General features: G+C 36.3%; 1 protein-coding gene and 1 non-coding gene across 2 annotated transcripts in view; both read left to right on the forward strand.

The window, feature by feature from the left end:
* Window positions 1–26,047, forward strand: part of ZNF385D (zinc finger protein 385D) — a 936,273-nt gene that overhangs the window by 255,954 nt on the left and 654,272 nt on the right. The gene's annotated exons all lie outside the window — the stretch shown is intronic.
* Window positions 2,647–2,756, forward strand: LOC131826212 (U6 spliceosomal RNA). The gene has a single exon (XR_009351473.1). It is a non-coding gene; the product is annotated as a U6 spliceosomal RNA (small nuclear RNA).

Below are 26,047 nucleotides of genomic sequence, written 5' to 3' on the forward strand. Positions count from 1 at the left end.
GAGTTTGGAAAGTAGCCATAAATTTGTAAAGTTTTATGATCACTTCCCATTGATTTCATAATTTCAAAGAGAGATAAATCGTATTGCTGGACTAAAGAACGTTCAGACAGATGCATTAGATAAACTATGTATAACTACCACCATGTAGATTTTTTTTAATATAATTTTTTATTTTTATAAACATATATTTTTATCCCCAGGGGTACAGGTCTGTGAATCACCAGGTTTACACACTTCACAGCACTCACCAAAACACATACCCTCCCCAATGTCCATAATACCACCCCCTTCTCCCAAACCCCCTCCCCCCAGCAACCCTCAGTTTGTTTTGTGAGATTAAGAGTCACTTATGGTTTGTTTCCCTCCCAATCCCATCTTCTTTCATTTATTCTTCTCGTACCCACTTAAGCCCCCATGTTGCAACACCACTTCCTCATATCAGGGAGATCATATGGTAGTTGTCTTTCTCCGCCTGACTTATTTCGCTAAGCATGATATGCTCTAGTTCCATCCATGTTGTCGCAAATGGCAAGATTTCATTTCTTTTGATGGCTGCATAGTATTCCATTGTGTATATATACCACATCTTCTTGATCCATTCATCTGTTGATGGACATCTAGGTTCTTTCCATAGTTTGGCTATTGTGGACATTGCTGCTATAAACATTTGAGTACACGTGCCCCTTTGGATCACTATGTTTGTATCTTTAGGGTAAATACCCAATAGTGCAGTTGCTGGGTCATAGGGCAGTTCTATTTTCAACATTTTGAGGAACCTCCATGCTGTTTTCCAGAGAGGTTGCACCAGCTTGCATTCCCACCAACAGTGTAGGAGGGTTCCCCTTTCTCCGCATCCTCGCCAGCATCTGTCATTTCCTGACTTGTAGATTTTACTTTGCAAAACCATCTGGAAGAGTCCATGCTTCAGCTTAGCTTAGTAAACCTTATGCACTTAATTTTCAAAAGCAGCTCCTTTTTTTGTTTGTTTCTGAAGCTAAATTTAGTTTTAATTGTTGACTCAAATATATAAATTCTTGGTATGTAGTCACATATATTTTACCAAAGGGATTTTTTTTTTAACTTATGTTTAGGGATGCCTGGGTACCTCAGTGAGTTAAGCATCTATCTTCAGCTCATGAACCTAGGGTCCTGGGATCAAGTCCCACATGGGGCTCCTGGCTCAGTGGGAAGCCGCCTTCTCTTTCTGCTTCTCTACCTGCTTGTTCTCACTCTTTCTCTCTCTCTCTTTCTTACAAACAAATAAATAAATAATCTTAAATAAAAAAAAATATGGTTAATCATGGTCATCCCCTGCTTCTGCAGTTTTGAGGGGTTTCCAAGAAATAATAGAAGATACGGTCTACATTTTAAAAGAGGGAGCTGGGGAGAGTTGAGTAAATGGCTCTGTTCTTTAACCAAAACAGTTAAGTGTTTAAAAGCATGGTATGATAGACCAGAAATAATACCTTTTATTTAAATAGAATCCATTTAAATGAAAGATTTCCACTGTTTCTGGACTCTGCTCTTTTAGGTCTGGTAAATTTGTACTAATTGGATTTGATAGCTCCATCATGCATGACTGAAGACAAATTTATAAAGCACAAATTCTAACTCAGTTGAGTTTCCTTAAATTATATGGCTTTATATTAAGATTGTTACCTAAATTTTATACAATTGGAATTCTATTCATGAAGCTTTAGTCTAAAGTGGAATTGAATAATAAGAATAAGATATATTCAAACTACATCTTTATATTAAATAGTCATAAGACAATTATCACAGAAATGCAATATTTACTCAGTGTCAGCTTCAGAACACTGTTTTTTAATCCCCATCTGTCCGGTGACCCTTCCCCTTTGCTGAAGCCCCCATTGTCAGCAGCTCCAGGCTTCCATTTTCTCAACTCTGAGCCCAGTGAGAGACAGTTCCTTTTTCCTAGTTATTACAGGAAAAAGCCTCCTTTATCACTGAATTCTATGGCAGATAGAGGGCTAGGGATTTGGTGAGTAGGATCTCAAGAGTCTACCCTGACTCTCTCATTCTGGAGAAAATATTTCCTGAAAGGAGGTACCTGAAAAATTACAGGTTTAAAGCCCTTATGAGGAATTATAGCGATTTAAAGGATAATAAACACTAGTTAATCTCTTGCATGGACTGAGAATAAAATCTTTTCCAGAACTTTTGTGGGGAAAATCACATATAATTTCTACAAACTTGAAAAAGGTACTTTGGCCTATAATAGAATTTTTTAAAAAATTAATTGCAATATAGTTAACATAGAGTGTTATAATTAGTTTCAGGTGTAAAATATAATTATTCGAAGAGTCTGTACATTACTCACTGCTCATCAATATCAATGTCTCTTCATCCGTTTCACTTCTTTCACCCGTCTCGCACACAGTTCCCTTTTGGTAACCATCACGTTGTTCTCTGCAGTTAAGGTCTATTCTTTGATTTCTCTTTTTTCCCCTTGTTTTGTTTCTTATATCTCACATGTGAGTGAAATCACATGGTATGTCTTTCTCTAACTGACTTAACTGACTTAGTGTTATACCTTCTGGCTCTATCCATGTTGTTGCCAATGGCAAGATTTCATTTTTGGCCTGTAATGGATTTTAAATGCACCTCTTTAAACATCAGATAATAGTACTTGCTTTGGCAGAAGGCAGCACATATACTAAAATTGGACACACGGAGAAGATTAGCATGGACCCTGCACAAATGACACGCAAATTCATGAAGTGTTCTGTATTTATTTATTTATTTTTATTTTTATATTTTTTAATTTATTTGAGAGAGAGAGAGAGATCACAGGTAGGTAGAGAGGCAGGCGGGGGAGGAGGAGCAGGCTCCCTGCTGAGCAGAGAGCCCGATGCGCAGCAGAGTGTTCTGTATTTTAAAAACAACAATAATGGGGTGCCTAGGTAGCTCAGTGGGTTAAAGCCTCTGCCTTCAGCTCAGGTCATGATCCCAAGATCCTGGGATGGAGCCCCACATCGGGCTCTCTGCTTGGCGGGGAGCCTGCTTCTCCACCCCTCTCTCTGCCTGCCTCTCTGCCTACTTGTGATCTCTGTCTGTTTAATAAATAAATAAAATCTTAAAAAACAATAAAATAAAATAGTACTTGACTAACTAGTTTGTTCTAGTGTAAATATTAGTTTGCTAATATTACACACATATAGCCTATCTTATGTTAATTTTTTGTTGGGTGGGCCAAATTATCTAGTTAACTTTTATGTTAGCTCAGCATACTTGTTACTGTTTGCATTCATTACAGTGCTGTTATTATTCAGAACTTTTCACTGTCAATGTCAGAAAAAAACTGACTTAAAAGGGGAGTATATTAACTCCAATATACTCCAATATACTCTATGAGTATATTAACTCATTTAATGAGAAGTAGAAGGTGGAAAGAACAAGGTGTGTGTGGTTTCAAGAGCATAGTCTCTGTTGTCCGCATGTCCAGGTTCCACTATTTACTAGCTATGATTCTGCACATATTACCTAAGGTCTTTCAACTCCAATCTTCTTGGCTCTGTAACATGTATAGTAATGACATCTTTTTTTTGAGTATTATATTAATAGACATGATGCTTTTAGAATGAGACCTGACAGATAAAAGCATGCAGTATTACCATAAACAGTCCCTTTACCAATCTCCATATCTCAGGTGAGTTTTCCTCTGTGTTGATAACACCATTCTTACCAGCAACTCAAGGTTTCCATTTTCCCAACACTAAGTTCAGTGAACATACCCCTTTCCTAGTTATTATATGAAAAGCTTCAGGATAATTTTCACTAAACTGATTGAGTTATGGTCAGTCCCCTTTGCCAGAAAGAATATGTCCTGCTCTGATAAGCCAGTTTTGGGTCACATGCCCACTCTTGGAAGTGAAATCAGTCTAGCATGGTGATGGAGTAGGGGCTGGTGGTTTTGCAAGGAAAACAGGTTCTCTTACCAGAGGGAAGGAAGTAGATTTGGGTGGGCAAAAATAACAACTGCTTATTTTTAAAGTTCTTTGAACATTGATTCTAACACTTAAATTACATTGTTATATTTGTTCTAAGTTGTTTGGTCCCTTTCTAATTACAAGCATTTACAAAATACCGGTAAGAATATTTACTACCCAATTTTAATTCACTAAGCGTAATTGAAATACAGAATCACTAATAGTTAGGATGAGTCTTTTGGTTACCCAAAATGTCTTCTTCAAAAAGCTCTCTCTATTGTTTTCCTGTTTTATCCCCTTTTAATAGTGAAAAATGAAGTAGTCTCCTGGAAATAAACAAAAAGCTTCAGAGAAGTAAATCTTCACATAATGTGATTACTTCACAATGTATAAGAAATTCTAGATAAACTGACTTACAGATCCTCTTATTTTATTTTATGATATTATCATTGAGATGTATTATTTTGGTCTGTTTTGTAGTCTCGTGTTTTATTCATCTAAATTATTTTATGAAGATTTTTTCAATGTTGTGCAAATTTTTAGGCTTCAAGTGTCAGGAAAACCAGAATGTCAGAATCAACATGATCTAAATATAGTCATAAAATATTTTATGTCATCTGGTTATTCATTCATTCAACAAATTATAGAAAAACTTTTATTTGCCAGGTAAAGATCTTTGCCTTTATGGAGTTTATAATTTGACAAGTAGAGAGAGACAATAAAATCTACATCATAAAAAAGCAAATTATGTTATAACACACTGTCAGTAGAGTATAATGTAGTATGGGGACAATGTAGATTTTATTTTAGGTACTCAGTGTGATTTATTTCAATCTCAAGCTTGAAGACAGCAGGGAAAGACATACAAAAAAATTTATTTTGTCTAACCTATTGTTACAGCCTTTTGGTTTATAACAGTTCATCATATTAATAGAGAACTCCTATGGACTGCTTATTACTTTCAGCATTCTTAAGTAATAGTAAATAAAATAACTCTAACTGGAGCTATTTCTCAGATATTACTGTTTGTTCTATTTAAATGAAACATTTTAGAAAGGCTAGGTCAAATCCTATAAATAAAAATGAATCTTTCCTCCTCCTTTTAGTAAACCAGATGATTCTTCCTCAGGCTAATTAGTGCTTTCCTTGAATGCTCACAGGGCTCCATAAGCACCTTTTTTCACTGTGCTCATTGCAGTCCACAGTTGGCTTTGTTTCAGGCATGGGTGCATGTCACGGCCATCTGTCTTGCAGTCACTGTTCCATTCTCCCTTTGCTGAATAGCCGAACTCTTCAGGAACATGTTTCTAGCACTGGATTTCTTTTGCTCCAACATTCATAGCAAATCTCTAGTGTTTACCCCGGCTAGGATGATTTTATTTATTTATTGGAGAAAAATGTGATCTCCAACTATCTGGAGGTTTATCTCCTTCCAGCTTTCCTATTGACTTGGACCTAGTGGCCAGTATGGTCAGTGACTAACACACAATACTCCTTACTGGGGAAACAATAGCCTCTAAACCCCATCTAGATCACTTAATGATCTAGATCTAACACTCTAGATCATTATAAGTACCTGGTCTAAATGCAGAGGGACTGAATCTTTATTCTTTTAAATGTGCTCTTTATATCTGGATTTTTCACTCCTGATGCCTTATCCTCACCTGATCAAGGCTAGTTTTTGAAACTCAAAACCTATAAATTGCATTTATTTGTTCTTTTTGTCCTATCCCTTGATTTAGACATAAATCTGGGGATTCTACATGGAGTAAGAGGACATATCCAGAAAAGAAGCCTAAAATTGCATTTCAGAAAAAGTGTTCTTCCTGAGCAACTTCCCTACTAGACACTGAGTTTCCTTCATAAATAAAGAATCTTGCCTACTAACGAGAGGGAGCATGGTGTGTTTCAAAGTGCAGGGATTTAAAAACAGGGGGCCTTGCATTGAAATAAAGTTCTGTTTGCAAGGTTAGGGCTTTTTAATTTCTTAGCCTCTGTAGTTTCAACATTAGGTCACAAATGATAGCTGTATTCCATGGTGGTTGTGAGGAATAGGGAAAATATATATATAAAGAATAAAATGTAATATTACTCTTTTAAAGAAGGTATGTCATAGTTGCTAATATTCAAAGAAAATTCTCTAATAGATTAGATTTCATATATATACACATGTGTATAATCATGACTTTAAGTGAAATTGTTTAATGAAGAAAAGCATGATGCTGAATAAGAATTTTTTAAGAAAGTAACTTATTAATCATATATATGGATGTCCATCATATCATTGTGGGTAACAATATAAAAGTTTAATAAATCTGAATATCTATCATTAGGGAAATATTTAAAGATAAGTCACAGAAGAATATGCATCGTATGATCTAAACAGAGCAAAAAGAACAAATTCTCTGCCAGTATGTGTATGTAAATGGATAGAAATAGATCTGGTCTGTACGTAGGGAATAGGTATAGTTGCTCATTCTGGAAACCATAGAGATTTGGTGTATGAAAATGTGTTTCACTCTACTTTGTATTTATCTTTATTTTAATCTGAATACATAAAACATATGCTACATTAAATGAATTTCTCCATATCCATATAAATGTCATTATCACTGTCATCATTCAAAACCCCAGAGAAAGCAGGTGACATACTCAAACTGGCAGACAGTGAGAAGGGCAATCTGATAATAGTGAGCAAACATTTAATAGTGAGTGATTACCAGCACCCGTCGTGACAGAGTTGAGGGCAGAGAGCTTTTAGGAACCCAGGGCAGGGAAAATCCTGTGCAGAAGGCTGTTCTGAGACTTGTGCCTTTTGGCACAGTTAGACCCAGGTGATCCCCAGGGAGAGAACTGGGAAATAAAACACTAAATGTTCCTGAGCCCACTGACCTCATTCATCATCTTTCCTGCTCCCATCTCCTGCTGGGGCTCCCTTTTGGCTGAAGGCTGCCAGGAAGTAAGGACACCCACTGAGATGGCCTGCCTGATAAGTTCCTCAGGTTGAAGAACAGAGTAGAGAAGGATGGAAAGAATAGCTACAGAATCAAACAAATGTCCTAAATGAGAATTTAAACAAATAAGTGTTTGTATGTCCAGCTGACTCCTGAACAACATGTGGGTTAGGAACATGGACCCCCTACACAGTTAAAAATCCCGTATAAATTTTGATACTCCCAAAACGTGACTACTAATAGCCTACTGTTGACATGAAGCCTTCGTAATAACATAGTTAACATATATTTTGTATGGTATATGTATTATATACTGTATTATAATAAAGTAAGGTAGAAAAAAGAGAATTGAAGAAAATGGTAGGGAAAATACATTTACAGTATTATACTGTATATATTTAAAATCTGCATATGAATGGACATACAACTAAATTAATTTATAGATGCATTTTGTTGACAATTTCATCATAACTACTGAATTTTTTCGTTTCATTTGGTTTTCCAACACCAATTTAAATTTGGTCAGTTTTAGACTCTAAGAAAAATGGCTATGGAGAGAAAAACAAAGAGGAAAAAAACAGTAAAATTTAAAATGAAACCCAAAGAATAAAAAGTACAAAACATAAAAACTCATAATAAAAAACTAGTAAAGGGGAGGAGGAGTCAAGATGGCGGAGAAGTAGCAGGCTGAGACTACTTCAGCTAGCCGGAGATCAGCTAGATAGCTTATCTAAAGATTGCAAACACCTGAAAATCCATCGGCAGATCGAAGAGAAGAAGAACAGCAATTCTGGAAACAGAAAAACAACCACTTTCTGAAAGGTAGGACCGGCGGAGAAGTGAATCCAAAGCGACGGGAAGATAGACCCCGGGGGGAGGGGCCGGCTCCCGGCAAGCAGCAGAGCAACCGCGCACAAAATCAGGACTTTTAAAAGTCTGTTCCGCTGAGGGACATCGCTCCAGAGGCTACCCGGGGCGAAGCCCACGCAGGGTCAGCGTGGCCTCAGGTCTCACAGGGTCACAGAAGGATCGGGGGTGTCTGAGTGTCGCAGAGCTTGCGGGTATTGGAACAGGAAAGCCGGCTACAGAGACAGAGCCGACAGTGAGCTCGCAGCTCGGGGTGACCTTGAACCGGTCGCAGGCTCGGTGAGCTCGGAGGGCGGCCGGAGGTCAGGCAGACGGGAGTAACTGGGCGCGGTTCTCTGAGCGCGCACTGAGGAGTGCGGCCCTGGGCTCTCAGCTCCTCCGGTCGGAGACCAGGAGGCCGCCATTTGTATTCCTGTCCTCCGGAACTCTACGGAAAGCGCTCAGGGAACAAAAGTTCCTGAAAGCAAACCCAAGCGGATTACTCACCCTGGCCCTGGGTAAGGGCGGTGTAATTCCGCCTGGGGCAAAGACACTTGAGAATCACTACAACAGGCCCCTCCCCCAGAAGATCAACAAGAAATCCAGCCGAGACCAAGTTCACCTACCAAAGAGTGCGGTTTCAATACCAAGGAGAGCAGCAGAATTCTAGAGGAGGAGAAAGCAAAGCATGGAACTCATGGCTTTTTCCCTGTGATTTTTTTAGTCTTGCAGTTAATTTAATTTTTTTTCTTTTTCATTTTTTGTTTTTTTGTTCTCACCTTCGGGTAAAATTTTTTTTTTTAACTGTTACCTTTTTCTTTTTTAACGATTTTTTACTAGTTTATCTAATATATATATATATATTTCTTATATTTTTCTTAGGTGTTTTTTTTTTAATTCTTTTCTTTTTTTTTTCCTTTTTTTTTTCTTTCTTCCTTTTTGAACCTCTTTTTATCCCCTTTCTCCCCCCTCACGATTTTGGATCACTTCTAATTTGGTTAAAGCATATTTTCCTGAGGTTGTTGCCACCCTTTTAGTATTTTACTTGCCCCTTCATATACTCTTCTCTGGCAAAATGACAAGACGGAAAAATTCAACACAAAAAAAAGAACAAGAGGCAGTACCGAAGGCTAGGGACCTAATCAATACAGACATTGGTAATATGTCAGATCTAGAGTTCAGAATGACAATTCTCAAGGTTCTAGCCGGGCTCGAAAAAGGCATGGAAGATATTAGAGAAACCCTCTCGAGAGATATAAAAGCCCTTTCTGGAGAAATAAAAGAACTAAAATCTAACCAAGTTGAAATCAAGAAAGCTATTAATGAGGTGCAATCAAAAATGGAGGCTCTCACTGCTAGGATAAATGAGGCAGAAGAAAGAATTAGTGATATAGAAGACCAAATGACAGAGAATAAAGAAGCTGAGCAAAAGAGGGACAAACAGCTACTGGACCACGAGGGGAGAATTCGAGAGATAAGTGACACCATAAGACGAAACAACATTAGAATAATTGGGATTCCAGAAGAAGAAGAAAGAGAGAGGGGAGCAGAAGGTATACTAGAGAGAATTATTGGGGAGAATTTCCCCAATATGGCAAAGGGAACGAGCATCAAAATTCAGGAGGTTCAGAGAACACCCCTCAAAATCAATAAGAATAGGCCCACACCCCGTCACCTAATAGTAAAATTTACAAGTCTCAGTGACAAAGAGAAAATCCTGAAAGCAGCCCGGGAAAAGAAGTCTGTAACATACAATGGTAAAAATATTAGATTGGCAGCTGACTTATCCACAGAGACCTGGCAGGCCAGAAAGAGCTGGCATGATATTTTCAGAGCACTAAATGAGAAAAACATGCAGCCCAGAATACTATATCCAGCTAGGCTATCATTGAAAATAGAAGGAGACATTAAAAGCTTCCAGGACAAACAACAACTGAAATAATTTGCAAACACCAAACCAGCTCTACAGGAAATCTTGAAAGGGGTCCTCTAAGCAAAGAGAGAGCCTACAAGTGGTAGATCAGAAAGGAACAGAGACTATATACAGTAACAGTCACCTTACAGGCAAAACAATGGCACTAAATTCATATCTCTCAATATTTACCCTGAATGTTAATGGGCTAAATGCCCCTGTCAAAAGACACAGGGTATCAGAATGGATAAAAAAACAAAACCCATCTATATGTTGCCTCCAAGAAACTCATTTTAAGCCCAAAGACATCTCCAGATTTAAAGTGAGGGGGTGGAAAAGAATTTACCATGCTAATGGACATCAGAAGAAAGCAGGAGTGGCAATCCTTATATCAGATCAATTAGATTTTAAGCCAAAGACTATAATAAGAGATGAGGAAGGACACTATATCATACTCAAAGGGTCTGTCCAACAAGAAGATTTAACAATTTTAAATATCTATGCCCCCAACGTGGGAGCAGCCAACTATATAAACCAATTAATGACAAAATCAAAGAAACACATCAACAATAATACAATAATAGTAGGGGACTTTAACACTCCCCTCACTGAAATGGACAGATCATCCAAGCAAAAGTTCAGCAAGGAAATAAAGGCCTTAAACGACACACTGGACCAGATGGACATCACAGATATATTCAGAACATTTCATCCCAAAGCAACAGAATACACATTCTTCTCTAGTGCACATGGAACATTCTCCAGAATAGATCACATCCTCGGTCCTAAATCAGGACTCAACCGGTATCAAAAGATTGGGATCATTCCCTGCATATTTTCAGACCACAATGCTCTAAAGCTAGAACTCAACCACAAAAGGAAGTTTGAAAAGAACCAAAATACATGGAGACTAAACAGCATCCTTCTAAAGAATGAATGGGTCAACCGGGAAATTAAAGAAGAATTGAAAAAAATCATGGAAACAAATGATAATGAAAATACAACGGTTCAAAATCTGTGGGACACAACAAAGGCAGTCCTGAGAGGAAAATATATAGCGGTACAAGCCTTTCTCAAGAAACAAGAAAGGTCTCAGGTACACAATCTAACCCTACACCTAAAGGAGCTGGAGAAAGAACAAGAAAGAAACCCTAAGCCTAGCAGGAGAAGAGAAATCATAAAGATCAGAACAGAAATCAATGAAATAGAAACCAAAAAAAAAAAAAAAAAATAGAAAAAATCAACGAAACTAGGAGCTGTTTCTTTGAAAGAATTAATAAAATTGATAAACCCCTGGCCAGACTTATCATAAAGAAAAGAGAAAGGACCCAAATAAATAAAATCATGAATGAAAGAGGAGAGATCACAACTAACACCAATGAAATACAAACTATTATAAGAACATACCATGAGCAACTCTACGGCAATAAATTTGACAATCTGGAAGAAATGGATGCATTCCTAGAAACATATAAACTACCACAACTGAACCAGGAAGAAATAGAAAGCCTGAACAGACCATAACCAGTAAGGAGATTGAAACAGTCATTAAAAATCTCCAAACAAACAAAAGCCCAGGGCCAGATGGCTTCCCAGGGGAATTCTACCAAACATTTAAAGAAGAACTAATTCCTATTCTCCTAAAACTGTTCCAAAAAATAGAAATGGAAGGAAAACTTCCAAACTCATTTTATGAGGCCAGCATCACCTTGATCCCAAACCCAGACAAGGATCCCACCAAAAAAGAGAGCTATAGACCAATATCCTTGATGAACACAGATGCGAAAATACTCAACAAAATACTAGCCAATAGGATTCAACAGTACATTAAAAGGATTATTCACCACGACCAAGTGGGATTTATTCCAGGGCTGCAAGGTTGGTTCAACATCCACAAATAAGTCAATGTGATACAACACATCAATAAAAGTAAGAACAAGAACCATATGATACTCTCAATAGATGCTGAAAAAGCATTTGACAAAGTACAGCATCCCTTCCTGATCAAAACTCTTCAAAGTGTAGGGATAGAGGGCACATACCTCAATATCATCAAAGCCATCTATGAAAAACCTACCTCAAATATCATTCTCAATGCAGAAAAACTGAAAGCTTTTCCGCTAAGGTCAGGAACACGGCAGGGATGTCCATTATCACCACTGCTATTCAACATAGGACTAGAGGTCCTAGCCTCAGCAATCAGACAACAAAAGCAAATTAAAGGCATCCAAATTGGCAAAGAAGAAGTCAAATTATCACTCTTCGCAGATGATATGATACTATATGTGGAAAACCCAAAAGACTCCACTCCAAAACTGCTAGAACTTATACAGGAATTCAGTAAAGTGTCAGGATATAAAATCAATGCACAGAAATCAGTTGCATTTCTCTACACCAACAGCAACACAGAAGAAAGGGAAATTAAGGAGTCAATCCCATTTACAATTGCACCCAAAACCATAAGATACCTAGGAATAAACCTAACCAAAGAGACACAGAATCTATACTCAGAAAACTATAAAGTACTCATGAAAGAAATTGAGGAAGACACAAAGAAATGGAAAAATGTTCCATGCTCCTGGATTGGAAGAATAAATATTGTGAAAATGTCTATGCTACCTAAAGCAATCTACACATTTAATGCAATTCTTATCAAAGTACCATCCATCTTTTTCAAAGAAATGGAACAAATAATTCTAAAATTTATATGGAACCAGAAAAGACCTCGAATAGCTAAAGGGATATTGAAAAAGAAAGCCAACGTTGGTGGCATCACAATCCCGGACTTCAATCTCTATTACAAAGCTGTCATCATCAAGACAGCATGGTACTGGCACAAAAACAGACCCATAGATGAATGGAACAGAATAGAGAGCCCAGAAATAGACTCTCAACTCTATGGTCAACTAATCTTCGACAAAGCAGGAAAGAATGTCCAATGGAAAAAAGACAGCCTCTTCAATAAATGGTGCTGGGAAAATTGGACAGCCACATGCAGAAAAATGAAATTGGACCATTTCCTTACACCACACACGAAAATAGACTCAAAATGGATGAAGGACCTCAATGTGCGAAAGGAATCCATCAAAGTCCTTGAGGAGAACACAGGCAGCAACCTCTTCGACCTCAGCCGCAGCAACTTCTTCCTAGGAACAACGCCAAAGGCAAGGGAAGCAAGGGCAAAAATGAACTATTGGGATTTCATCAAGATCAAAAGCTTTTGCACAGCAAAGGAAACAGTGAACAAAATCAAAAGACAACTGACAGAATGGGAGACGATATTTGCAAACGACATATCAGATAAAGGACTAGTATCCAGAATCTATAAAGAACTTAGCAAACTCAACACCCAAAGAACAAATAATCCAATCAAGAAATGGGCAGAGGACATGAACAGACATTTCTGCAAAGAAGACATCCAGATGGCCAACAGACACATGAAAAAGTGCTCCATATCACTCAGCATCAGGGAAATACAAATCAAAACCACAATGAGATATCACCTCACACGAGTCAGAATGGCTAAAATCAACAAGTCAGGAAATGACAGATGCTGGCGAGGATGCGGAGAAAGGGGAACCCTCCTACACTGTTGGTGGGAATGCAAGCTGGTGCAACCTCTCTGGAAAACAGCATGGAGGTTCCTCAAAATGTTGAAAATAGAACTGCCCTATGACCCAGCCATTGCACTATTGGGTATTTACCCTAAAGATACAAACGTAGTGATCCAAAGGGGCACGTGTACTCGAATGTTTATAGCAGCAATGTCCACAATAGCCAAACTATGGAAAGAACCTAGATGTCCATCAACAGATGAATGGATCAAGAAGATGTGGTATATATACACAATGGAATACTATGCAGCCATCAAAAGAAATGAAATCTTGCCATTTGCAACAACATGGATGGAACTAGAGCGTATCATGCTTAGCGAAATAAGTCAAGCAGAGAAAGACAACTATCATATGATCTCCCTGATATGAGGAAGTGGTGATGCAACATGGGGGCTTAAGTGGGTAGGAGAAGAATAAATGAAAGAAGATGGGATTGGGAGGGAGACAAAACATAAGTGACTCTTAATCTCACAAAACAAACTGAGGGTTGCTGGGGGGAGGGGGTTTGGGAGAAGGGGGTGGTATTATGGACATTGGGGAGGGTATGTGTTTTAGTGAGTGCTGTGAAGTGTGTAAACCTGGTGATTCACAGACCTGTACCCCTGGGGATAAAAATATATGTTTATAAAAAATAAAAAATTATATTAAAAAAAAAACAAAAAAAAAAAACTAGTAAAAACAAACCAAAATGAATTAAAAAAGAAAACATAATTTTGCTTAGTTAAAAAAAAATACTTAAAAAACTAGTAAAAACCATGTTTAAAAATTATAGTATGAAACCCGAACATAAAAATGACCCCCCTCCAAAACAACAACAACAACAACAAAACCCCATATTACTGTGGGCTAAACATATTACCAAAAATAGAGCCATCTCCTAGGGTAGGCTTGGGTGTTTTCCAAGTCTCCTTCACGACCTAAGTCTTTTTTTGTCTGGGAATTATAGTATTCTCATGTTTCAGTTACTCTAAATAAGCTGTCAAGCTGATGATGCTTTTTAGCTATCTGTAAAATTGACTGTCATTTAACCATGAGTTTGTGGATAAATGTTGAAATGCAGGCACTCAGTGTCTTTGATCTATATATGTTTAAGAGGCAATAATATACCACAAGGCAGGGAGGACCAGCTCTGGGGATAAAGAGATCTGAAATTCGGTTGGCTAATTGTATGTCCTTTGTGAAGTCATTTACCTTTTCTTTTTAAAGATTTATTTATTTATTTATTTGATAGGGACAGAGAGTTGGTGGAGAGGAAGAGAGAATCCTAAGGAGATTTTCCTGAGGGCAGGGCTGGTCATAGGGCTCAATTTCACGACCCTGAGATTAAAACCTGAGCCAAAACCAAGAACTGGGGGCTTAACTGCCAGTGCCACCCAGGCATTCTAAGGCATTTACTATTTCTATGCCTTAGTTTCAACTGTAAAACTGGGAAGTGAATAACAACTTGGGCCCCTATATTTCTCTGAGATAGTACATAGTAATTGTTGGGACAAAATGCATGTTCAACACAGGTGGTTTTTCTTTCCTTGATATGCTGCCCTCCTCCTGTTCCCCTGGGTCAGTGCTTTTAGTTCTGTGTGTGTGTGTGTGTGTGTGTGCGTGTGCGCGTGGTCGCGCGTGCTTTTAGTTCTTAATCTGATTCTTGTCTCCAGAAAGTGAATAGCCCACCAGTAAATTATTGCTATTCTTATCAGAGAGGCTCTGGAATTCTCAGATTCATCAGGCTGAGTTACAAGTATTTTGTACTTTATATGGCAGTGCTTTCCTCCATTGGTACAAAGGGAATTAATCTTAATCTCAGAAAGTTTAGCAAATTGAAAAAAGTACCTAGGATTCCTGCTTTGTTTCTAAAAAAAAAAAAAAAAAGTACCTAGGATTCCTGCTTTGTTTCTACCCAAGATGTAAAAAATCAGGATTAGAAAAAAGTAGGTGAGGAACTAATTCATATTTAAAAATGTATATTTTTAAGTATTAAGTTACTCTTTTGGGGGGTCTTTTGTTCTATTAGGTGATTTTAAAAGAAAGAAAATATATTCTTTGAAAACTAGTCTTGCCAATCGGTTTTTAAAATAAGGGAATATTGCTTCGGGTACGTTAATTATACCTGTCACAAAGAAAAGGTGACTCTTTATATTTCTATATAAAGCATGCAAAGAAGTTTTAAATTTTCTTCTGAAGTATTTTTAAATTTCTTTAGAAATCCAATAAACCTTACTTATATTTTTAAATAATAAATTATGTTTCTCTTTAACTATTTGGCTTGCATGTGCATTAGAGCACGTCTTTTAATCGCTGAGTATTTATTATATTGTAAATTGCTCAGGACTTGAATCCTAATGGCCTTGTTGTACAATTTGTGTTTTTACATTCAGCAGTTACGTAAGATTTGGTATACCTTATTTTATATAGACCAAACTAGTGTACCTTATCTACTGTAAACCTCAAAATATAAATGGTTAAGGAAACAGGACATTTTCCCATTTGTCCTCTGACAAAAATGTAGCTAACAAAACATAGCACACCCCTCTCCTTCTCTTGGCCTTCAAGAAAGTCATTTTAGAAAGAGCAACATCCTAAGGTTGCATATTAGCTGAGAGTTTCTACAAATCTATCAAACTGATTTTATTTTCCCATATGATTTTAGTTTTCTTTGTTTTTAAGGAATTTAAGACTTACAAGATCTTGCAAAAATAATACAGACAATTTTTGTGCACATTTTACCCAACTTTCCCCAGTGATAACATCTACAGAGTACTTTATTAAACCAGGAAATTGGCATTGCTATAATATGGTTAAATTAGATTTATTTGGATTGAATCCATTTTTACATACATTCCTTTTTTTTTTTTTTTTTCATTTTGCTTTGTATGGTTCTGTGAAAATTTATTGCCTGGATAGAGTTATATAACCACCACTACGAGCAGGGTACAGAATTATTTTATCACTACAAAGAAGTTCCCAAACTACCTGTAACACTAATCCCTAATTCTCTTTCTCTAACCATTGATCTGTTCTCCATTACTATAATTTTGTCATTTTGAGAATGTTCTATAAATATCATAATAGAGTATATATAACATTTTCAAATGTCTTTTTTTCCATACAACATGAGAATGAAATCCATGCAAGTTGTGTGTTTCAGTAACTCATTTCTTTTTATTGTTGAGTAGATTTCCATTGTATGGCTGTATATCAGTTTATTCATTTAGCAGTTGAAAGATATTCAGCTATTACAAAGGAAGTTGCTGTGAAAATCTATGTACAAGTTGTTGTATGGACATAGTTTTTGTGTCTGAGGAATAAATAAACCAGGAGTGCAGTTGCTGAGTATGTTTAACTGCCACATTGCTTTCCAGAGTGGCTTTACTATTATACATTCTAGCTAGCAACACAGGAGAAATATGGTAACTTCACATCCTCATCAACACTTGATTTAAGCTGTTAGTACTTTTTTAATTTTTATTTTTTGTTTTGTCCATTCTAATAGTATTTCATTGTGCTTTCATTTGCATTTCCCAAATAACAAATGATATCCAACATCTTTTTGTCTGCTCAGTCTCCATATATTCTCGTTGGTCAAATGTCTGTTTACTCATTTATTAATTGGCTATTTTCCTTTATTATTGATTTTAGAGAGTTCTTTAGACAGTGTCTGAAAACAGATTCTTTATAGGATATCATTTGGAAATACTTTCTCACAATCTGTGATTTACCTTTACACTCTCTTAACAATGTGTTTCACTGAGGAAAAGTTTTTAATTCTGACGATGTGCAGGTTATTGTTTATTTCTTTTTTTAATGAATTGTGCTTTTGGTGACATGTCTAAGAACTCTTCACTACCTTAGGTCACAAGGAATTTCTCCTATTTTTTTCTTCTATTAGTTTTGTCATGCTATATTTTATATTAATAATTTTGATCCATTTTTAGTTCATTTTTGTATAAAGTATTGGGTTTAAGTTGAGGTTATTGTTATTGCTATTATTCTTTTGCCCATGGATATCCAACTACCCAATACTATTTGTTGAGAAGCTGACCTTTCTTATTTAATTGTTTTTCACCTTTATCAAATATCCATTGATGTGCTTGTATGGGTCTACTTCTGGACTCTCTGTTTTGTTCTATTGATCTATGTGTATACTCTTGTCAATTCCAATATCCAAATTACTGTAGCTCTATAGTAAGACTTAGTATTGTGTAATGTGGTGACTGAAATTTTCTTTTTATTTTAAAATTATTTTAGTGAATAAACTTCTTAGCTCCTATTCTTTTAAGTGGTAGACTCAGCTTATCTGTATCTGCAAAAATCTTGCTGGGATTTTAATAGGAACATATTAAACCTATAGATAAATTTGTAAAGATTTGATACCTTTACTATGCTGTGTCTTCCATTATACGAACATGGTGCATTTCTTCATTTATTTAGGTATTTGTAGTTTTAGCACACAAATTCTGGATATGTTTTATTAGATTTACACTTAAGTATGATAATTTTTAGAGCTGTTATAAATGCATGTAAAATTTCTATTTTCAATTGTTCATTGTATTTAGAAATAAGATTGATGGGTGCATGTGTGTGATGAATTTGTTGAAGTCTTTTATTAGTTATAGCAGTTTTGTTTCATATAACTTAAAAATTTCTATATAGCTAATTAGATCATCTGCAAATAGGCAGGTTTTATTTCTACTTATTGAATCTATATTTCTTTTGTTTGTTTTTCTTGCTTTATTGTGCTGGCTAAGATTTGCAGTATGATGTTGGTTGGGAGTTAGAAGAGTGACCACCCAAATGTTTCGAGATTTTCTTGTTTTCATTCTGTTTAAGATTTTTAATACAATTCCCTTATGAGCAGGAAATATAGTTTATATGATTTTTCATTATTCTTAATTTGTTGATGTTGGTTTCATGAATTAATATGTGTGGTTTCTTGATGAATGTTGCTTGTGCACTTGAAGAGAATGTGTATTCTGCTGTTGTTCAGTGGAATGTTCTTTAGTTATTGGTCAGATTTTGTGGGTTAATGATGGTATTGAGATCTTTTCCATACTTGCTCATTTTCTGTCTCATAGTTTTAATGATTACCAAAGGAAAGGTTTTGGAGCCCTAACAACATTTATCCTTTCACTTCCGTCATTTTTTTAAATTAACATATAATGTATTATTAGTCCCAGGAGTATGGGTCTGTGAATCGTCAGATTCAGCACTCACCATGGCACACTTCTGTCATTTTTGCTTCATATATTTTGAAGCTCTATTGTTGGATGCATATACTTTAGCAATGTTATATTTCCCTGGTGATTTGACCCTTTGTGATTTTATTTGTTCTGAATTCTTTGTCTAATAGTAATATAGCCCTCCAGCTTTCTTTGATCAGTGCTTACATGTAAATTCTATTCCTTTGCTTTTGTTTTTTTTCCAGCTTTATTGAGATATGATTAACATATAATATTATGTAACTTTGAGGGGTACATGATGATTTAATGTATATATTGCAAAATGACTGCCACAAGATTGATTAACACCTCAAACACCTCTTATAATTACCCTTCTTTTATATGTGTAGTGAGATTTCACATTTAAGTAAGTTCATACAATACTTGTCCTTCCCCATCTGAGTGATTTCATTTATAGGATGACCTCAGGGTGCATTTCTGTTGTTATATATGACAGGATTTCCTTCTTTTTATATAGCTGAATAATATTCCATTGTGTATGTATGTGTATATGCATATATCACATTTTCTTTATCCATTGATTTTTTAACCTATCTATCTTACTATATTTGAAGGATATTTCTTTTAGATTGTATCTAGTTGCATTGTTTTTTAATCCGTTCATAAATCTGTCTTAATTGGCTTGTTTAAACCATTTTTATTTAATAACATTATTGATATCATTACATCTGTCATTTGATTATGTGTTTTCTGTTTCTTCTTTCTGTCTTTCCCCTTCTTGCCTTCCCGTAGCTTCCTGAACATTTTCATTTTCTTATGTGAGCCATTTATGGATCTGCTCAGAAGTTTATACATAGCTTAAAAAATTCCTTTCATCAACAGTGTTGTCTTGCACAATTATCCCTTCACTCTATAGACAGGAAGGGGAGACCTGCTACTCTTTGCTGTCATTTACTTAGTTTATGTTGAGGGTGAACTACCAGACTTTTTCCTTCCTGTGTAACTATGGTGTCCATTGAGAAGGGAAGTGTGCTGTTTCTACTGTGTTAGTGTAGGGCAGGGAGGGTTAAGAGAAGGATCATTTCTTGAGTTCTGAAGTCTCTTTCCAGTCATCCTTCTTTTCTCTATCTTTCAATCACCTGGTGGTTGCGTTATATATTTTGCCCAGGGTTTATAGTTGTACTTAGCAGGAGGTATATGTTCAATATGGGTTTTTGTTCTGTTTTGTTTTTGTTTCTTAACTTGCCTCAAATCAGAAATGTGATTTGTATAAAATTCTTAGTCATTTTTATTAATTCATGTGGCCATTGTACTGTGCTCTAGTATCCTATAAAATAAAAGTACATTTTTTTAATTATTTCTCTATATAGCCTTTTTTTGTCTCCTCCCCTTTCCCCTCTCCATCCCCCTCTCTTCATACACACCCCACATAAAGAGTTCATGTTCAGTATTCTGTTCCATAGTCTGGCTGAATTGCTTTTTAAACCTTAGAGTCTTCATGCTATTGAGGAGGTTATTAAGCAAACTTTATTTTGGGGATGAAGAAGAAAAGATCTTGAAGATATGAAGCATTTCCCAAAGTTAAAAAATATTCTATTTAAGAATCCAAATATTTTGTTATCTCTGCCAGGAAAGGGTAAAAAGGGAATATTTGGGGGTATTTAAAGACAATAATATAAAAATAACTGCTGTTTTATTAAAAGAGATAAATTAACTGTACTTCCAGCTAATAAAACATTTAAGAGATTTCATAAAGAGTTAAAATTTTGGTTTTGGGAAGGGCTATAGAGATTTCTAATCCAATACTTTCATTTTAAAAAGGAACACTTTAAGGCAACTTCTGAATATTTATATAGTCTGATTCTATTGTATTATATTTTCTTAAGTTAACAGAGTTTTCAGTGAATAACCTGGATTAGTTAATCTCTTCCTTAAATGTTGAAATATCTTTAAAATTTTACACAGGTTCATTTTCTGGAATTTCAGAAGAGGAAGAAATTATTACTAATTTAGGGGTGCTTGGGTGGCTCAGTGGGTTAAAGCCTCTGCCTTCGGCCCAGGTCATGATCTCAGGGTCCTGGGATTGAGCCCCGCATCAGGCTCTCTGCTCAGTGGGGAGTCTGCTTCCTCCTCTCTCTCTGCTTGCCTCTGCCTACTTGTGATCTGTCTGTCAAATAAATAAATAAAATCTTTAAAAAAGAGAGAGAGAAAGAAATTATTACTAATTTATCATAAATATACTTCCAGTGTCTTTTTTTAAGATTTTATTTATTTATTTGACACTCAGAGATCACAGGTAGACAGAGAGGCAGGCAGAGAGAGAGGAGGAAGCCGACTCCCCGCTGAGCAGAGAGCGAAATGCAGGGCTTGATCCCAGGACCCTGGGATCATGACCTGAGCTTAAAGCAGAGGCTTTAACACACTGAGCCACTCGGGCGCCCCACTTTCAGTGTCTTTTTGATAAGTTACTGTTAAAGACATGGGTAAATTATTAAGTATCTAAAGTATTCATATTTCCTAGGCATCAAATCATTAGGCAATAAATTCCTGCAATAGTAATAAATTAAAGACCATTAATTTAATTACTATACAGTAACATTTCTATTATAGTTCCTCTCTAGGAATGTTTTTACAAAATGTATATAATGGAACACTAGTTATACAATATACTGAGGGACATGTTGAAATAAGTATGTTTTATTTTTTTTTATTTTGTATTTTTTTAAAAGATCTTATTTATTTATTTTACAGACAGAAATCACAAGTAGACAGAGAGAGGGGAAGGGAAGCAGGCTCCCTGCTGAGCAGAGAGCCCAATGCGGGGCTCGATCCCAGGACCCTGGGATCATGACTTGAGTTGAGACAGGGGCTTTAACCCACTGAGCCACCCCGGCAGCCCTGAAATAAGTGTGCTTTAAACAATCCATTGTATTGGTCTCGCCATCTATTCACTGTTATCTTTATCTTCTTAGTTCTCTCCTTACTTAGTTTGTTACACATTTTACCTTACATGTACCCTAAACTTCTTAACTCCTTTCTTATTTGTTGAAAAAATAACAATTCTGGTTAAATCACGCAACTCTCTTTCTATTTCAGTTCTGCACCCATGCAGGTGAACACACACATACACAGGAACCCACACACATATTCATGCTCACTTGTTTCCATGATCACTGACTTCCAGTGGGCTCTCAAGGCTGCTGGGTAATTGCACTTTACTTCCCCGATTATTTTCTCCTAATCCACTAGATGCCTAATTTCGTCCTTTCCCTTACTCCTCAAACCTTCATAGACTTCTCTCCATCTTTATTCTTGCCTGATGAATTTGCTTCCTATTTGACTATGGAAATAAAAGTGTTTCGCAAAGAGCTTCCAGGAGCTCCCCCTGTGGCATCTTCTTACCTCCCTCCATCTATGCTTCTGTACAGTGTGCCTTCATGCCTCACTCTGGATGATCACCCATTCTCCTGGCAGTGGCCAAGATCCTGTCCTCTTTTCTAGTCAAGTTGCTTCCCTATACTCTCCTGACACATCAGTTTTTCATTCTCTGCTGGGTGTTTCTCATCACTCATCAAACATCCTACTAATTCTTGCATCTGAAAATTACTCTCCTTTATTTCCCCTCAACCTCTTTTATCTTTTTCCCTTCCTAGAATACTCCTTGAGAGAGTCATTTATTATAGTTGCCTCCAATTTCTTCCTGAATCTATTCCAAACAGGTCCTTCACCTGTTTACTCAAACTGTTCTATTCCAGGTCGCCAATGAATTCATACTGATGAATCCCAAGATCAACTCTCAGTCATTATCTTCAGTGACTTAGTAGAAAGAGCTCAATGTTGTGTTATTGAAAGACAGTCTTTACTGGGCCTCTAACCTACTGGTTTTTCTCCTGCTTCCTTACTATACCTTCTCTGTTTGCTGATTCTTCACCTCCTTGACCTCTAAATGTTGAGGTGTCCCAGGGCTTAGTCTTTGAAAGTATTCTTTATTTTATTTTATTTCCTTGGTGATTTCATCCAATATCATAGTTTAAGTGCTGTCTAAATATTGCTGATTGCCAATGGAAATAGGAATTGCCAATGGAATTGGTACTTCTGGCCTAGATCTCTTCCCTGATCTCATATAGCCTTATGAGACCCAGGTAACCAATTGCTACTTAAGGCTTGTGTAAATACGTAATAAATAAATTTCTTAAATGTGGCCAGTATAAAACTGAGCTTCTGATCCTTCCCTTTAAGTTTTCCTCTTCTCACTGTTTTGACAAGTCAGTATTCTGTTTTGTTCTATTATATGCTGCCCTATATCCAATGCTGTCTCATTCTACCCCGTCCCATCCCGTCTGACCCCATCTTTTTCTAATAACTCAAACAATCTATCCTTAATACTTCAGCCAAAGTGTTCCTGTCAAAACAGAAGTCAGATTATGTTTCTCCCTTGCTTTAAATGTTCCAGTGTCATTCCACTGTATTTGGAATAAAAGCAGGATCCTTATAATGGCTTTCAAAGTTCTATATAACCCCCTATTACCTTACCTACCTCATTTCTTGCTCCTTTTCCCTTTGCTTATTGCATGCCAGCCATACCAGCCTATTAGCTCTTTCTCTGATGCAAACTAAGCTTGAATTTACCCCAGGGCATTGCATTTGCTGCTGCTTTTATTTAAAGCATTTTTATTTAGAGAATTGCTTGACTCATTTTCTTACCAGTTTAGCTCTGTACTGAAATGTCATCATCTCAGTAGACCTTTCTTGGGACTTTCTACATCCAAGTCATGACTCCTTCATATTTTTATGGGTAGATAAATTTGCTTTTTTCTTCTCTTTATGGAAATTGTCATCATTCAACCAGCCATATATTGTGTTTTAAAATTTTATTTATTTATTTTATTTATTTTCTTCCCCACTTGAAACTAAACTCTATGAAGGCAGAGTTTTGTCAGTTTTGTTTAGCTATAACTTCAATAAATAGAAAGGAACTTGGCATATATTGTATGCTTAACAATATTTATGGTGTGATTAGTGTGATTTGTAATGAATGGAAAATTTTTTCATACAGAAGAGAATCCACTTGATAAAATTGTTGTGAATTTATTTGAGAGAATACTATTGGGAAATGACTTGTACAACCAAGTTACTCTAAAATCCAGAATCCATTATAGTAAAAAACAAAAAAAAAGCAAAAAACAAAAAAACAAAAAAAACTAAATAAATAATTTCCTCTTGGTTGCAAGAGAAACCAAAACCAAATCATTTTTGGGTCTTTAGGGATTATATTTCTGCAGGTTTTTCTATCTCACTTTTCATCATAAATAAAGACCACATCATTCCATAAACTTCCTCTCAGTTTTTTTTTGTTTATGAACATGACAACGAGTAGGTATTTTTACCGCTTGTTTTGTATCGGTACATTGGAAATCCTTAGTGCATTGTTCACACTGTTCATCCTGTCACACAAGCTCACCAATTCAGAGCATTTTCCTTTTTCCTTTGAACAGGTTACCATTTTAAGATTCTTTAATCAATACCTTTTTCCATTTGCATCATATTAGGAGGCAATTTAAAAGTTTAATCAAAGACTTCAGCAATTGTTGCTGATTATGCATGCTGAATTAAATCTGGGGGCTGCAGACTGTGAATTGATTCAAGTATGAGGTCCTCTGTGGTAGGAAATGAAGGGAAGCAGGATTTCTTTCCATGCTGTAAGCGCTTGCAGGAGTATTGATCTATTTGCCTTTGTGCTTCAGTGCTTGCCTGGTCAATTATTTACAGATCACTGAGACAGTGAGTGTTCAGGAGCAGGTAAAAGAAGGAGGTTGAATTTCCCGTGCTCAGAGTTTGAGGTTAATGAAGAAGTTGATAAAATGAAAACATGCTGTCTTAAAGAAACAGACACGTCCCAGTGACAACAACCAGGGGCTTAATCAGGGTCTCTTTAAGTGAAAAGGATTTTGATATAAAGCAATCTTGCATTTCTATGTGTTATTTTTGGTGGGCTTCCAGATATTGAATATGGCCCAGTCAGAAAGAAAAGCATAAGCTTGGTGACTCATTTTAGTTTACAGATAGACAAATGGCTAATCTCAAAACTCCTTTCTAGCTTTCAAAGTCACTGCTTCTAATATTGTATGCATTTTGTAACAAATTTTTTAAGAACCTGTTTGTTTCAAGTCAAACATAATGTCCTAGGGATATAGCAAGTGAATAAGAAAAAATAATTTTGAATTTCCTTTTTAAGGAGCTACCTCATAGGGTTGTTATGCATTTTAAGTGAGGTAAGCAGTAGTATATTACCTGGATTGTGTTATTATTTTAAAAATATAGATGAAGAATTTGAGACAGCTTAGTTTTCTCTTAAATGATTTATGCAATATCACATAGCTAGTAGAAAATAGAGATGTAATTCAAACTGGGGTGCCCTTAATTTCAAGCTGGAACATTTATGTGCGATGCTGTGCCCCCACCAAATTCATATGTTGAAGTCCTAACCCCCTGTGTGACTGTATTTGAGATAGGGACTTCAAAGAGGTGATTAAGGTTAAATAAGGTCATTAGGGGTAGGGCACTAATCTAACATGACTGATGCCTTTGTAGAAAGAAGAGATACCAGAGATGTGGCAAACACAGAAAAGGCCATTGAGGACATGGCAAGAAGGGGGCCATCTGTAAGCCAAAGGGAGCTGTTGCAAGAGAAACCAAACCTCTAATACTTTGATCTTGGACTTCCAGGCTCCAGAACTGTGAGAACTACATTTCTGTTGTTAAGCCACACAGTCTGTGGTAATTTGCTACCACACCCCTAACAGACTCAAGCACTATGCCTTTCCCAAGTAACAAAACCTTTTACTTTTTTTTTTTTTTTCCCAGTTGGCACCAGTGCCTAGTGTGTAGTAGATGCTGAATAAATATTCAGTAATAAAGACTCATCAGACACTGCCCAAAACAATATATCAAAAGAGATCCTAACTGATTCTGTGACAGCAAATCCACTGGATTCATGATAGAGCCTATTTTTCAATCCACAATCCCTAAGAGGTCCCAGAGGTGACTGGTGTTTGGTGGCTGAAGGGACTATCAGAAAGGGCTATCAGAAGTGCATAGAAAGCAGGGCAAATCATCAGAAGCTACTAGAGAGACAGTGGCTCAAAGGTGAGCAACAACTCTAAAAATGTACTAGTTGAGGGGAGTACTAAGGAAGCTAAAACACTTAAAGAAACAAAGAACAATAAAAGGGATAAGAATTATTAATAAAAATAACTTGAGCATGCACATATATAAGAATACTCCCCTCCCCCCTCAGAATAATTTCCTTAATGAGCGGCACCTGGGTGGCTCAGTGGCTTAGCATGACTCTTGGCTGAGGTTGTTAGTTTGAGTCCCATGTTGGTTTCTGCCTCACGCATGGAGCCCATTTAATAATAATAATAATAATAATAATAACAATTTCTAAATGAAACATGTTTTCAGATTAAAATTGAACTAAACTACTCTAGAATGAGTTCCAGTTCATATGCCAAGGAAATAAGATTTTAGAGGAGTAAATTTGTTAAAATTTGACATAGATCAATGCCTTCTTTTTATGTTTGTTTAATATTTCTTT

The sequence above is a fragment of the Mustela lutreola genome, chromosome 2, assembly GCF_030435805.1.
Source record: "Mustela lutreola isolate mMusLut2 chromosome 2, mMusLut2.pri, whole genome shotgun sequence".
NCBI classification, from domain to species: domain Eukaryota; kingdom Metazoa; phylum Chordata; class Mammalia; order Carnivora; family Mustelidae; genus Mustela; species Mustela lutreola.